The following is a 13,136-nucleotide window of genomic DNA, read 5'->3' as shown; positions in this document are numbered from 1 at the left end:
TTCTTTACCTAAAACAGCCCCTCGTTTTTATTTATGTGCTCTTTATATTCTTGAAAACCTATCTCGTTACACCTACAAAGAACTTCTAGTTTCATACTTGTTCTAGGTAAAGCGAATGTTAAGCATGCCTAGAGTTGTATCGGTGGTCAATAGAACTTGAGGGAATATTTGTTCTACCTTTAGCTCCTCGTTGGGTTCAACACTCTTACTTATCGAAAGAGGCTACAATTGATCCCCTATACTTGTGGGTTATCAACCATCTACCAGATATGTGGACACCGAGATGAGCAATGGGAGATGATCCGCACCAGGAAGGATAAATCCATTGCAGCCTACATACAGGAGTTGAACAAGCACATTCGACGCTACAAGAACTAGATGTGCGCCAACCTGATAGACACGAAGAAGGTGATCACCCAGAATATGGAGCTGGAGGAAGAACTCAAGTCTACATGCGATGGATATGAAGAAGCAATTGATGTACTACTGGGGCAGAATGAAGACTTGAAGAAGAAGCTAGGAATATTCATGGGGGATACCGAACCTGGAGTGGACATTCATTCAGTAGATTACATCATACTAGACGACACAGAATCTGACCCCGACAGCGATGATGATTATGAAGACAAAGACAAAGCAGGAGCAAATATTATGGAGTCTTCCACCGATCAAAATTTCTAGTCGACCACCATATTACCATTAGAAATTCTTCCATGTAATAGTCCGCGAGATTTTGTAACGGTAGCTTAGATCGATTGTATGAATGTTTTTGATATTGAGTGGTGTGGAATGAATATGTTTGTCTCATGGGCATATGGGTAGTGAAATCCCTCTTTAGACCTCACTCTATTCTGTTCTCAGCCCTCTAAAACCAATAAGATGCTTCCGAGACGTGACCCCGCACTCGCCTTCCCACCGGAGCTCACTCAGTTGATCCAACAGAAGAATGCCTTGATGTAGTTGCTAGTCCAGAACCAAGGCAACAACAACAAGAACATCCCACCGCTGTCGGTGTCAAAACCGGCAGATCTTGGGTAGGGGGTCCAGAACTGTGCGTCTGAGGTTGATGGTAACAGGAGACAAGGGACACGAAGTTTTACCCAGGGTTAGGCCCTCTTGATGGAGGTAATACCCTACGTCATGCTTGAATAATATTGATGAGTATGGGGGTTACAAGAGTTGATCTACCATGAGATCATAATGGCTAAAACCCTAGAAGTCTAGCCTATATGATTATGATTGTCCTTGTCTCTTTGGACTAAACCCTTCGGTTTATATAGACATCGGAGGGGACTAGGGTTGTACAAAGTCAGTTATAGAGAAAGGAATCTTCATATCCGAATGCCAAGCATGCCATCCATGCCAAGGAGAGTCCTATCCGGACACGGGTGAGAGTCTTCGGTCTTGTATCTTTATAGACCATCAGTCCGGCCCATGTCGAACAAGCTGGGCACCCGAGGACCCCTTAGTCCAGGACTCCCTCAGTAGCCCCTGAACCAGGCTTCAATGATGAGGTGTCCGGCACATAGATTATCTTCGGCATTGCAAGGCGGGTTCCTCCTCCGAATACTCCAAAACAGCTCTCGAATGCAGAGAACATATCCGGCTCTGTAAAAAAAACACCACATATATCTGCAGAGAGTATAATATTTTATGAATCCGATCCACTGACAACTTTTTTGGCGTGACATCATGTCATAGACCGATCATTATTTCAAACCCTTTTTAGCCTCCCGCTCCATGTTTCAACATGCAGTTTTATTGGCACGTCGTGTCAAAGTAGAGATCGCGTCCCCTTATTGCGGGATTCTCATCAATGCGGGTGTGGGTAATCCAACCGTGCCTTCTACATGGCCCATGGGAAACATGCGAGTTTTAAGGCTAGTGGGGAGGTGCTTGATATTCGTTGCCTTTATAAAGGGATAAGGACTCACCCCCTTTCACCCACGCCTTCTCTCTCTCTCTCTGCCCATCCATTCTCGAGCTCCAGCGCCCAAGCTTCTATCCTTTCCACCTCCAAAAAGCACTCCAACCATGTCCGGATCCGGAGTGATGGGCAAGTGGATGATCTCCTCCGTCAAGGAGAAGGACATCACCCATCTCCGGGAGGCCAGATATTTGGCCAAGGAAGTCGCCCATCGGCTTCCGACCGAGGGACAGACCGTCCCTACCCCGGGGCCCCATGAGAGGGTAGTGTTCATCCCCCACTACATCCGTGGGCTAGGATTTCCACTCCACCCATTCGTCCGCGGACTTATGTTCTATTATGGGCTGGATTTCCATGATCTGGCCCCCAACTCCCTCCTCAATATCTCGGCATTCAATGTCGTGTGCGAGGCCTTCCTCCATATCCCTCCCCACTTCGGACTGTGGTTGAAGGTCTTCAATGTGAAGCCGAAGGTGGTGGATGGCCAACATGCAGAGTGCAGAGGCGCCATCGTGAGCAAGCTGCCCAATGTCACATGGCCCAAGGGTACCTTCATGGAGGCCGTCAAAGGGTGGCAAAAGAAGTGGTTCTATGTCATAGAGCCTCGCGACGCCACCTGGGCCGCGGCTCTCGAATTCCAGTCCGGCACCCCGATGCAGCTCACCTCCTAGCTAGAGAAGGGCCTGGACTGGTCTTCGTCGAATGAGCTGACAACGCTTCAGATGCGCATCAGGAGCATGGTGGAAAAGAACGTCAATCTCGTCAACGTGATCCAGGTGATGCTCACTTACCGGATCCTTCCATGCCAAAGCTGGACTTGCCACTTGTGGGAGTTCGATCCGGCCAAGTACCAGACTTTGCAACGGTTCTTCAGCACTACACATGAAGACATCTGGAAGGTGCTCTTCAAGGCCAACCAAACATGGCTAGCAATGACCGAAGACCACGGGCACGACCTGGCCCATCCGGCTAATGCAGTAAGTTTTCCATATTTCAAGGTGTATCCTTTAGTTGCTTACTCAAGGAAGATGTCTAAGCTTCCCTATTTGTTTTTTCAGGGCTGGAAAAAGAAGGCGGAGCGGATTCGGTGTCTAGCTCCACTGCCCGAAGAACCATCTATCCCTCTTATAACGAAGATGCTGGTTCTGGTGCCCTATTAAGCGCTGGAGAAGAAGGCCAAGGGGACCAGGGGTGGTCTCCGCCATAAGGGCACTTCAGACGTGACGTCCGAAGACGCCGACACCCACTCCCCTCTCTCCACCGACGACAAGGGAGAGGAGGAAAGTGATTCTCCCCCTGAGGTGGGATGGAAGAAAAGGGCAGCCTCCATGCATCTGGAGGCAGAGGCGCCCAAGAAAGGGAAGGCCTCCGCCGCGGACAACGCCGTGTGGGATGTTGACAGCGGCTCAGAGTGGCGCCCCAGGGATAAGCCCCTGGCCGAATCATAAGTACTTAAAGACGCAATCAATATCCAGTTTCTTTACTTCATAGTTTTAACATGTTGAATCATGCATTTGCAGTCCGTCTCGTTCCGACCTCGAGAGATCCTCATCTTCGGGGAATTCACCGGACCCGAAGGTGATGGACAGCGGGTCCCATCCGGCGGCCTCCTCTCCCAGGGCCATGGAGGACACCGAGGTACTATCCCGAAGGACCCCAGGCAGCGAGAGACGCAGGAGGTCGTCAGGGTGGCGCCAGCGGGTAAAATCTCGGTCGCCGGACACATGGGAGAGAGAATCCCCATGGAGACTAGCGATGGGGGCCATACCCAATTCGGCGCCCAGCCGAATACAGCTCCGGAGACCTATACGGCTCCGGAATCCGGCAAGCAGCCTCCTTTGAAAGAAGGAGGTATGCCTATTCTGCCGGTGACTTCTGTCCATCTAGAGGCATTGGATACTCTACTGGAAGCACTTCGAAGTGCTTCCATTGTCGAGAACACCGTACCCTCATGGGTGCGGTGATTGAGAAGATTCAGTCCACGAAGAGCGGATTGACCGAAGCCTGCGCAAGCCTTCTAACAGACTTTGAGGTAAGCGCTGCATTTATGTGAAAAGTAAGTTACAGTATAGATTGTAGCCCCTCAGACTCTGTCCGGTGTTCAGAAAGAAAAGCCAAACAGAGTATCAAATAGTTTTTTGCATGAGACTAACCATATATGTCTTTGTGAATAAGCAGGTGTCATTGCTAGCCGCGACTTCTCATGCTGCCGAAGTCTCTGGACTGAAGCAGAGGCTGGAACGGACCGAGGAAGAGCTCGGCCGTGCGAAAAAGCAGCTGGAGGACACCCAAAGTATGCAATGACTGAGGGACTCCTGGACTAAGGGGTCCTCGGGCGTTCGGCATGTTATCAATGGGCTAGACTGATGGGCTATAAAGATATGAAGACCGAAGACTGTACTAGTGCCCGGATGGGACTCTCCTTAGTGTGGAAGGAAAGCTTGGCAAACAACTTTGAAGATTCCATCTTATGTAACCGACTCTATGTAACCCTAGATCCCCCCCGGTGTCTATATAAACCGGAGGACTTAGTCCGGATAGGGGATACTGAATACCGTAGTCATATAGGCTAGACTTATAGGGTTTAGCCATTACGATCTCGTGGTAGATCAACTCTTGTAATACTCATACTCATCAATATCAATCAAGAAGGACGTAGGGTATTACCTCCGTAGAGAGGGCCCGAACCTGGGTAAACATCGTGTCCCTTGTCTCCTGTTACCATCAACCTCAAACGCATAGTTTGGGACCCCCTACCCGAGATCCACCGGTTTCGACACCGACATTGATGCTTTCATTGAGAGTTCTGCTGTGCTGTCACTGAAAGGTTTGATGGCCTCTTCAATCGTCAATATCGACGCTGTCTATGGAGAAACCTTCCTCCCCGGATAGATGTTCGTGTTTGGTGGCTTCGCACTGCGGGCCACCTCGTTTGGCCATCTAGAGCAGATCGAAAGCGACGCCCTTGGCCATCAAGTCAGATTCGGGAGCTTGAACTACGTCGTGGACATCCGTGGAGACTTGATCTTCGCTGGATTCGACACTACTAGGAAAAGGCCTACTAATGGCGCACTGGTTTTGCCTACTAATGGCGCATTACCAGTGCGCCATTAGTAGCACGCCACTAGTATATCTTACTAATGGCGCACCACAGGTGCGCCATTAGTATCTGGTATACTAATGGCGCACCAACTAGTGCGCCATTAGTATGTAACAGCATGCGCCACTAGTATATTCATACTAATGGCGCATTCTCTGTTGATGCGCCATTAGTATCCTTTGGCATACTAATGGCGCACCTGGTGGTGATGCGCCATTAGTATGAATATTTGGTTTTTTTCCTTTTATGATTTTTGCGCAGGTTACAAAATATATTATTAGACAGAATATAAAATATATTATTAGACAGAATATAGACAGCAGCACACAGCAACATCAGATTCATTGAATATAATAGAAGATTAGTCTCCGAATACAATTCATCATATTAGTCTCCGAATTCAAAAGACCGAACAAAGATAAAACATTACAAGTCTCAAGACCGCGAGTATCGAGTTTGTCGGAAGTAATACTAATCCTAACAAGTCCTACTAATCATCATCATACAACTTCTACTCGTTATTCATAACAATTCATACGATCACCATCTTGATAGTCTTCGAACCAACCCTACTTATTGTTCTTAGCACATGATCATCAGTATTAGGTAGGACCTAAATACCCTATTTAAGCTAAAATAGCATAAAACAATATAGACCCTGACTCTCCATTATGGAGAATGGAGAACATGCTGTCTCCAATTCTTGCGCTTCGCTTCCTTTTGCTTCCAAGAAGCTCCTTACAACTGTCCATACATTTTTTCCATCCTTTGATTTTCATGTCTCCACTTCTTTTAGAAATCTCGTATGGACAGTTGAGATTCGTAGGACGACCTGGCTGTATGTTCAAAACATTAACACTACCTTTCGGATACATTATATGAGGCACACAATTCTCTGGGATTATCTGTTGAAAAACATAGTAATAACTTCATAGTTAGCAATGATGTACTAGTTTTAGAAGTATGCAAAAGATGCATGGATGTCGTAATAGTAAAAATCTTACCAGGGTATCTCCATGGTAGTTACAGTAGTTGAACACATGCACTAGTGGCACGTATTTACCATAATGTTGAGGAGTTTGATTGTAGATATTGTAATTCTCAATGTCAGTACAAAATCCGACCAAATGATTTTTCTCCTTGTAAGTTGTTAATTCGGAGCCATCGGTGTAGTGGGTTTTGTCTACCATCTCCCGCACATTCTTTGAACAATAAAAATAAGCTGTCAATGGAAATAAACTGTCAACTATTTTGAAATAAACAATATAAATTAGCTAATAACTATGTTTGAGAAACTCACATAGTGGTAGAACTGGAGGCGTATCAACAAGGACCCAAATGTCCATATTGTCTTGGTTGATGTCAGGATTACCAAGATCCATGGTGATAAGCATACCCTCATCAAAACCATACATCTTGCAAAATGCTTCCCAATTTTTGCAACCAAAATGGGTTACGCTCTCAGAATTATATAGATTTACTTCAAAGTCCGCATCGTGATGAGTCCTTAGGTGAATTTTCTTTGTTTCAGAAATTTCATGGTCTTCAAAATCCATCCTCTCCAAGACATAGCGTCTTGCATGGCATGGGATAAGCTATACTCGAATTGTAAAAGATCAAAATTACACATTGAAATAGTTGAAGTCATGCTTAATTATGAAAATAACACTTGTCGTCGTTGTGTACCGTTTCAACTTCAAAGGTCTCCTCGAGCTTAATGCTGAAGCGTCGATCATCGTCCAGGTGAGGCATGTCGCATAGACCTCGATCGTCGTGGCACCAGTCGCACTCCGCCGGGAGACTTTCGTCGTCCAATGATGATGACGACATATCCTGGGACAGCTCCCAGAATTGCCTGCCGCCCGAACCACCGGCCTCATCGTTGTGGGCCATGTTTCGCTCTAAATAGGAAAAAAGTTTGGTCAAAAAGTTGGCTATTGTCAAGGAACAAGATCATGGTCTCATCATTTAGGGTTTGTCGACACCGAGGCACCCTAAAAGCCTAAGCTTTCATCATTTAGGGTTTGTCGACGCCGAGGCACCCTAAAAGCCTAAGCGTACATCATTTAGGTTGTCATCGACACCGAGGCATCTGGGGCAGCCAAGTTAAGTTTTCATCATTTAGGGTTTATCGATGCCGAGGCACCCTAGGTTGGGCCTAATCACTTGGATCTATTGCTATCTAGGTCGATGCTGAGGCACCCTAAAAGCCTAAGCTTTCATCATTTAGGTTTTTATCGACACCGAGGCACCCTAAAAGCCAAGGTTTAATCATTTAGGGTTTGTCGACGCTAAGGCACCCTAAAAGCCTAAGATTTCATCATTTAGGTCTGGGGTATATTAGTACTTAATCAAGTAGAAGATGGTCTAACTAAAGGTTTTGGAGTCAAGGAACATAATTTAGCTTGTAACAAAAGATGGGAATGATATCTATCTATCACCAATCTTGACTGGGAGTGTTGGGCTGAGCATAACAGGGTGATAATGAAGCATTAGTAGATTGCATCTTACATGTCCAGCTCTACTTTCTCGTGGCTTTTTGTCCCACTGATTGGATATATATTGCATGTACATAGAATATCTCAGATAGAGGAATACAGCTAGTTTCCAATAATTGCCAAGGAACAATTTTGGAAATCTACAGATTAAGTACTAAGATACCCCGGCCCATGCATCAGTCGCAAGTACCCCATATGCCCTATTTTTAGCAAAGTCATGCTAAAATTCACGGAAAATTTCAGCATGACCTTTGCTGAAAATAGGACATATGGAGTACCCGAATTTGCCGAAACGGAAGTTAATCGACATTCCAGCAAACTCAACGGCCTCTCGGGGTACCTGCAAAATCATTGAGCAGGAAGCCCCCAACAGCACCCGAAGTATATGTAACAAAAAACAGGTGACAAAACTTGCACACCCCTCTCCGCTTAACGAGGCATGGAAATAGTGCCAGGACAGCAACCAAACACTGTCCAGGCACAGTTTAGGGAGGCTCCAAGCCAGACACAATTCAGTGTGGACACTATCCAAACAGACCCTAAATGACTGGGGATACTTGTAAAAACTTAGTTTAGCTCCTTTCACACATAGATAAGCAGTTGGGAAAAAGACACAATTTCCTGTAAGAACTTGAAAAAGAAACTACGCCATATGTACTTCAAGACTTCAAGTATATAGCCATAAAAAATAGTTCATGCATGTATGAGCCGTGGATCGTGCTGTTTGCGAAAAGAGTAAACCCATAGGGGGCAACTTACCTGTTATTTCAGGCTAATTGTATTAAAATTTCAAGCAACTACAATGAGACATGTAAAAAAGGTGTTATCTCTCTCTTGTGCTATCTCTCTCTTGCAAAAAAGTGCAGTTCCTTTAAAGTTTCAAATTTGCACTTGCATTGCATTTAAACATGCCCATTGGTTGTGGATGAACCATTCAGAACAATCAGCCATGGCAATGTCACATTTCAGCACCAAAGTGGCTTGCACTTCTTTTTAGTTGAACTTTTTTTAATAGACAAACAACCAAATGCTCAGAACTACTACTACTACCACTAGATCATTTTCCTCTAGAACATAACCAAACATTTTTTAATATAAAAATACACAGTTCAAAGATTTTGGCACAAGAAGTCCAGTTCATGTCGTACCAACAGTGCTTGAAGATCGAAGTTGTAGTTGTGAGCACTTGCAGATTCTTCAGCAGTTAAGCCACGGTAAAATGAATCCTACAAAACTAAAGGCCATACTGAAAATCAAGCATGATTCTACTGCAGGATCCCTAGCAGGCTCGTAACGCAAAGCATTTCCAATCGCAGAAGAGGAGTACTAGGGGAAGGATGCGCGTACACTTGAGGGAGGCAGTGTACTGGGGGGAGCAGGAGGAGTCGGTGATCCGGGCCGCGCTGGGGTAGGGCCGGAGTTGAGGTGGAGCGGAGACCGGAGTTGAGGTGGAGCTCAAACGAATCCTCCAAGACGGTGTAGCAGAGCTTGGCGCAGCTCCTAGGCACGACGACGGAGCACGGGGTGGTCGGTGGCCGCGGTGACGTGTGGTGGCCGCGCTAGGGGAGGCAGGGGCCGCGGAGGGTTCGGCCGGCTGGGCATGCCGCGGCGGAGGGCCGGCAGCGGCGGCAGGGGAAGCGCAAGACCACAGTGGCGGCGGCGTCGCCTACGGCGTGCAGGCGCGGCGGACGGAGGGGGCGGAGCAAGGGGGCGGCGGCGTAGGGTTGGGGTCGAGTGCGGGATCTAGAGAGGGAGGGAGGGAGGCCACAGTGCGAGGGGAATAGGTGGAGTGGGGGAGGGTTAGCAATGGCGCACCTCCCCCTAGTGCGCCATTAGTACGACGATTCTAATGGCGCACCTCCCCCTGGTGCGCCATTAGAATTTTGTTTCAATTACTAGTTTAAATCATGACAGTGATATTTTTTTATAAAAACAGTAATAATTTTTTTTAAAATATCATCAAATTTGTTATTTGAAAATATTTATGAATATGAAAAATATCATCAAATTTATTATTTGAAAATATCATCAAAATTTTTATTTGAAAATATAATCAAATTTGTTTTTTTTTTGCAATTTTAGTTGCATTCATTTGTGACGATGGAGCAGGCCGGGGAGGGTGCCGGGGAGAGGGTGCGGTGGGTCGTCGGCGACGGTGGAGTGGGGGAGGGTGCGGGCCGGGGGTCGGCGGCGGCGGCCGGTGGAGCGGGGGAGGGTGCGGTGGGTCGTCGGCGGCGGTGGAGTGGGGGAGGGTGCGGGGGGTCGGCGGCGGCAGCCGGTGGAGCGGGGGAGATGGTGCGGGGGGTGCTCGGCGGCGAGGGGGACCGGATCTGGCGAGGTGGGATAGCGAACGAGATGGAGGGGGATCGAGATCGAGTGTCCATGAAATTTAAAAAAGTAAAAAATATAAATATATATACTAATGGCGCACCGGGTAATAGTGCGCCATTACTAGTTTAAACTAGTAATGGCGCACCAGGTAATAGTGCGCCATTACTAGTTTAAACTAGTAATGGCGCACTATGAAAAGGTGCGCCATTAGTAGTTTTGCAAAAAAAGAATAAGAATTTTTTTTACAGTAATGGCGCACTCTCTGCCTGGTGCGCCATTACTAGTTAGAACTAGTAATGGCGCATTGTCGACCTGATGCGCCATTAGTATGTATGGAAAAATGGAAAAAAAATACTAGTGGCGCACCCTGTTTCCAGTGCGCCATTAGTGTCTTCCACACTATTGGCGCATCACCAACAGGTGCGCCATTAGTATATAGTAGTGGCGCACTGCTTCCCTGGTGCGCCATTAGTATCAATCCTATCTATAGCCCTTTTCCTAGTAGTGCGATACCGCGATGGCCGCTCCCGATCACCCCGATGATCGTTACCTAAATCGGTCATCGGGCCGCATCCAGGAGATCGCTCATGTAACCGCTCTGGCCCTTGAGCTGGTGTAGGCTGCGCCATCCAAAGATGGGAAGATTGACCCTTGGAGCCGCACATGGACCTGGTCTCACATGATGCCTATGCCACCAAAACGCCGGACTCGTCTCCGTCCATAGGTTCCGAACCGTGCAAGCCCGTGGACGCCGAGCTTGATCGCTTATCGTTCTTAAAATTCAGCGCCACAGACATCTTCCGGCACTCGCCTTTGGGCTATGTGCTAAACTCATTAAAAAACCTGTCCTTGCCGGAGGTCTCTCAGCCGAACTATATCCAGCTCGAACTAGGGGCTGACGATGGAGAATTTTACTTCCCACCCGCCACCCACTTTATCGCCACAGTCGAGAATTCGATCGATACACTTGATTACGACTCCGAGAATATCGACGGCATGGACAATGATACTAATGAACAAGATGAACGGGAAGATAGGCAGGTTAGCCCTGCTGAACAGGCCACACACGAAGGTTCGGAGGACGACAATTACCTTCTGCTCTCTGAGGAGGAGGTGGGCCTCGGCACTGAGGATTTCAACGTGCCTGAGGAACCTCGTGAGCAGGAATGCTTTAAGCGCCAACTAATAGCCACCTTGGGCGTCCGGCCTGTTATCTATGCGCCGGACTGATGGGCTATGAAGATATGAAGACCGAAGACTGTACTAGTGCCCGGATGGGACTCTCCTTGGCATGGAAGGCAAGCTTGGCGAACAACTGTGAAGATTCCTGAAGGAAATATGCCCTAGAGGCAATAATAAAGTTATTATTTATTTCCTTATTTCATAATAAAGTTAACAGGCACCTCGGCAGGCTCGCTAGATGGGTCACCGTGAGGGTCGCTGCGAAATGCATGTCGACTCGCCGAATTTGAAAGAGCAAACCTAGTCGCGCTACAACACATAGACATGGTCGATCCTTGGGTGGTAGAGCACAAAACCTTTATTGAGAAGACGTACAATGACCGAGGCCAACAGAGGACGGACGGAGATATAATCAAAGAGCACAACTCATGTTTCACGCGTTGGTTCAAGCAGAAGCTTCTGTCGTTTGAGGCGTACGATATCAACGGCTACACATTCTACACCGAGGACAAGGACATGGAGAGCGATGGTTATCAGAACTCCGGGGTAACGATGGAATCCTACAACGGAAACGACAAGGGAAGATACTACGGAAGGATCGAGGAGATCTGGGAGCTGAGCTACGCTGGAGAGAAGGTCCCTATGTTCCGTATCAGATGGGCCAAGAGCGTCGTAAAAGAAGACCGCTATTTCACCACCATGGTTATACCCGAAGGAAAATCCAAGACCGCGGGCGCAAACGTCACTGTGAAAAATGAGCCATGGGTACTGGCTTCCCAAGTGGACCAATGCTTCTTCATTACCGACCTGTCAAAGTCTAGTCTTGTTGTCGTGAGGAGAGGCAAAAGGAAGATCATCGGAATGGATGGAGTCACGAATGAGGAAGACTTCGTCAAGTACGGTGACTCGAAGATGGAACATGACGACGACGATTAAGTAGCAGCATACACCACAAGAAGAAGTAGTACCACCCTACCTAAAGGACGTCTGTTCCATAGAAGAACTCTATTTGCAAAAAAGAAGGGCAAGAAGATTGTGAACATATAGCTAGCTAAGATCGATTGTATTTAAATCGTAGTCTTCATTTATTGATTGTATTTCATGGGCACTTTTTGATATCATGAATATTTTTAAATTTCATGGGCACTTTTTGAATTCATGAATTATTTTTCAAATTTGATGATATTTTTTCATATTCAATATGAAAAAATATTGAATATTCATGAGGACACTCGATCTCGATCCCCCTCCATCTCGATCGCTATCCCCCTCGCCAGATCCCCCTCGCCGCCGAGCACCCCCCTTGCCTTTGACTGGGCATCCCTGACGCCCTACATGTTTTCGCAGGGCGCCGTCGACGTTCCGTGCACTCTCCTGCACTTCGTGAACGATGAGTTGGTCGATGTCGCCAAGGGCAGAATTGTTCAACCGGGCAACCCCGTGTTCCACGGTAATCCGATGCCACCCACCGTGTATAGGGTTCAACTGGTTCGGGTGCTGCCAGGCTGCGATGAGTTGTTACCTCCGATTCGACCCACCGGGGCCGACGAAGATGATGTGATGACCCTCAGCGCCTGCCTAAGATGGCCCCTGCTTTGGCCAAAGAGCCAGATTTGTTTGGGGGCGGGGGACACCACCCCAAAGACAACACCGCTATTCGTGTCGGCGCCAAACCATGGCAAGACCGCCGCAACACTATCGGACATGCTGGACATCCCTATGGCACAGGATCTGAACATGCATATGGCACAGGATCCGGACGACGACGACAACGACGATGGTACATTTACCAACATCGATAAGTACTTTGCCGAACATGGGTACGATGATGAATTATTGGGGCCTCCTTCTCAAGAACCCAACCCTACAAAAGACGATCGCGATCTAGCTGGTACCGCGGAGAAACCCAACTTCAACAGGCGTCGTCTGGCATTCAGTTCTCAGGAGACGCCTCCGGCTGCCGACTTCACCGAGCCTCAGATAGCCAAGGAGCGAAATATTATCAGCCCCAACACACTCAAGAAGGCGGTCTGTGAGCAGAACTCGGTCCCATTACAAAAGAAGAAGAAGGGACGGAAAAGAAAGAGTAACAAAGGTG

This window comes from Triticum urartu, chromosome 6A (genome assembly GCF_056163025.1).
Source record: "Triticum urartu cultivar PI428250 chromosome 6A, HENAU_Tu73, whole genome shotgun sequence".
Lineage (NCBI taxonomy): Eukaryota > Viridiplantae > Streptophyta > Magnoliopsida > Poales > Poaceae > Triticum > Triticum urartu.
The sequence above is the reverse complement of the archived record's forward strand: the minus strand, read 5'-3'. Positions refer to the sequence as shown.